The sequence below is a fragment of the Epinephelus moara genome, chromosome 7 (assembly GCF_006386435.1).
Source record: "Epinephelus moara isolate mb chromosome 7, YSFRI_EMoa_1.0, whole genome shotgun sequence".
Classification (NCBI taxonomy): Eukaryota; Metazoa; Chordata; class Actinopteri; order Perciformes; family Serranidae; genus Epinephelus; species Epinephelus moara.
In genome coordinates this window covers 41063678-41067612 of record NC_065512.1, presented here as the reverse complement: position 1 = coordinate 41067612, position 3935 = coordinate 41063678, and positions in this window count along the sequence as shown.

Genomic DNA, 3935 nt, shown 5'->3' with positions numbered 1-3935 from the left:
ATTGATTGATTGATTGATTGATTGATTGATTGATTGATTGATTGATTGAAAAACAACAACAAAAAAACATGTAGGCTATCCATACTTGTATACAGCAGTACTTAGGAACTATCCATACAAGTTCTGATAGTGCAAAAAGGGGGAGGCATGTCAGATATTTTTTTTTTTATTTTATAATTGATTTTTAAAAATCACACAAATTACACCATTTATCATAGCCAGAAACTGTAAGACCAGTCATTGGACACTTCACTCTACATCATTCATGTTACGTCTCATTTAAACTTTTGAAAAAAATAAACTGTTTGCATGAACTAACCAGCATGCACCACAAAAGTGAAAAACTTTCAACTTAACTTTGAAACATCAGAGGGTAATTCTTAAAAATGTAATACCTCATTTATGGTGGAGGGATGGTTATGAATTTTCTTCCAGTCTCTCAGGGAAGCTCAAGAAAAAAAAAACACCCCCCTCCTCTGATTAATAAAGACCAGTCCCTTACAGTGATATTACACAAGTGCAGTAGCCTAGGTAAAATGACTTTAAAATATTGTGATGTGGGTAAATATCTACAGTAATATCTGTACAGATTTTTTTTTTTTTTTTTTTTTTTTCAAAAAAAGGAGAATAATGCCACCTTAAATCTAATATTGAGGACCACCACCATTGAATGTTACTGTGATGTGTTAGGGGATTATTAAATGTCATTTAACATCATAAAATTGCTATAAATTCAGTGTGCACAGTGGATGCCCTGCAAGGCCATATATATGGATTATATAAAAATATATATAAAAATTGGATGTAGTGAGTTTTATTTTGTTAGCAGTAGTTTGATCTTTTCTGGACTACCTAGGTGATTGAGTGACCATCCCAGGGAGCATTAGGTCTGCTGCATTGTGTGCTGTGGATAATTTACAGTACTCGTACTCGTACTCGTACTCGTACTCGTCGTCCTCCGCTTATCCGGGTCCGGGTCGCGGGGGCAGCAGCCTCAGCAAAGAAGCCCAGACAGTCCTCTCCCCAGCCACTTCTGTCAGCTCTTCCGCGGGAACCCCGAGGCGTTCCCAGGCCAGCCGGGCGATGTAATCCCTCCAGTGTGTCCTGGGGCGGCCCCGAGGTCTCCTCCTGGTTGGACACGCCTGAAACACCTCCCAAGGGAGGCATCCAGAAGGCATCCTTACCAGATGCCTGAACCACCTCAACTGGCTCCTCTCGATGTGGAGGAGCAGCAGCTCTACTCCGAGTCCCTCCCGGATGTCCGAGCTCCTCACCCTATCCCTAAGGCTGAGCCCAGCCACCCTGCGGAGGAAACTCATTTCGGCCGCTTGTACTCGCGATCTCATTCTTTTGGTCACTACCCAGAGCTCGTGACCATAGGTGAGGGTTGGAACGTAGATCACGTTCGCTTTTTGGCTAAGCTCCCTCTTCACCACAACGGACCGGTTAAGCGCCTGCATCACTGCTGACGCCGCCCCAATCCGCCTGTCAATCTCCCGCTCCATCCTACCCTCACTCATGAACAAGATCCCAAGATACTTAAACTCCTCCACCTGAGGAAGGACCTCCTCCCCGACCTGTAGTGGGCGGGGGGGAGGTCCTTAATTAACAGTAAAATGAGTAAATTATACACAAACACTGCAATGGCCTTTAGTCTAAATGTCATGTGAAATGGTAAATAGACATTTGTAGCATTTGTACTATGATTTCCCTTATTTTTTCGAAACTTTTTATGGCTATACTGAAATTTTTAACAACAATTGCTACAGAATACTATGACATTTTTAATGAAAAAAAAGGCATACTATTATATGACTGTTTTAATGGTAAATGGTAAATGGACCTTCATTTGTATAGCACCTTTCTAATCATCCAACCTCATAGCGCTTTTTACACTACGAGTCCAGTGCTTAATTTGTAAAATTAGAAGTAGGGGAACACTTTGGGCCTCTGAGAGAGCAGTGTTCCCCCACTCCCAAAAGTGGGGGAACACTTTTTTAAGCGGCACCCAAGCCGCCTCACTGCGCAACTCCGAATGGAATGGTTGTGACATCTAGTGTTCCCACGGTATGATACCAGTGAAAGTATCACGGTTCTGAGTAGTATCACGATACCACAGCAAAAATGAGACAGATGTGCCTTTTGTCATTTATAAAAAGATAAATCACTTTTCTATAATACATCAATGATATTTCAATGGAATAAATTACTTATTGACTTATTCATACTTCAAAACAAGAATCAATAAGTGATTAACATGGGGGGATTGAAATAAAACAAATAAATGACATAAAAATCAACCAGTCACCCTCCTCCCCTGACAAGTAAAGAACAGTCCCTTCATAAGTAAAGAACAGTCCCTAAAGTGCGGTGAGGTTTGTGGACCGTTACCTGCCACAAAGACAGAAATGTGAACGGCTCGTTTCTCCTGTGACACGCCACATACCTGTGTGCCGCCATGGCTCGGTTGTCCGGGTACTACTGGGCAGTCATGACGCCAACGAAAGAGGAAATTAGGCTATTGGACCTGGAGTCGGACTTCTCTGTCGCCGGTAAGCCGTTATCTTGCGCCGCGGAGCCACCGTAGGCTATTTGACCGCCGTATTCCTGTCTGTGACCCCCGTTCAACCCACAACCGGCAGGATTCGCCTTTCGTTTCTGCTGCTGGTTGAAATCTGTACTTGCACAGCGTGCTGAATGATTTATTTTGCTCGCACAAAACTATTTTTAGTCGCAAATGCGAGTAAAATGCTCGCACGTAGAGCTCTGTGGAAAACAAATCACTGCCGACAAGTAAAAATAAATAAATAATAACTTTCACTGCTCAAAGATACTCACATGTCTGGAAAACAAACCACTACAGCAGCATATTGAGTGCCAGGTGGCCAGCGCGCGCCGTTATTGGACGGCGCATGGACACTCACCCTCTTGCGATTGGACTTTGAACTTATCCCACAGTAGTGGTACGTGAGGCACCGTAGTACTACGGTACTCCACCCTGTAACACTAGTGACATCAGCCAGATGTGAAAAGTTCTAGACCCATGCAAATTAGTTCCGGAACGCACCAGGGCCTTTTCTGAAAAGATCCTGGTATGCGTTCCAGTACGTTCCGGCTCAAATTAAGCACTGTACGAGTCACATTCACCCATTCAACTTTTCATGGCATGGTATACTGAAATTTTTTTAACATTATTATATGACTGTTTTCATGGTAAATGGACCTTCATTTGTATAGCACCTTTCTAATCATCCAACCACTCATATCGCTTTTTACACCACGAGTCACATTCACCCATTCACCCATTCACACACTGGTGGCCGAGGCTATTTAACACACTCACACACACCGATGGAAGCATCATCGGGAGCAATTTTGGGTTCAGTATCTTGCTCAAGGATGCTTCGACATGCAGACTGGAGGAGCCGGGGATCGAACCGCTGGTCTTCTGATTGGTGGATGACCCACTCTACCTCTGAGCCACAGCCGCCCCATGTCTGTTGATTGCAGTAGATGTAATCATACAGAGCACTTTATTAGTTAAAAATAATGCGCATAAGAGAGACCATAGTTATGATGATGTGTATGAATCATCACCATTCACTGTAACCTTACAATTATTGTGTGTGTCTGTGTATGTGTGTGTGTGTGTGTGTGTGGTCACACACACATGACAGTATAACATTTACCAAACTGTCCAGCTCATGGTGCTCATTCCTAAAACCTGTAAATACAAGATGTCCTGGTGAAACTCTTTTACCTCATTAAGAATTGGAATACATGTAGTCCTGCTCAGTTTCTCCACTGACATTAACTAGTATATATTTGTGTCTGCTTGCTGCACTTATATCCTCACAGCAGCCAGTACACATCACTCAAGCTTTCACTAGGTCACATGATTTCAAATGAATATGGATGTGTTGTTTGATCATCAC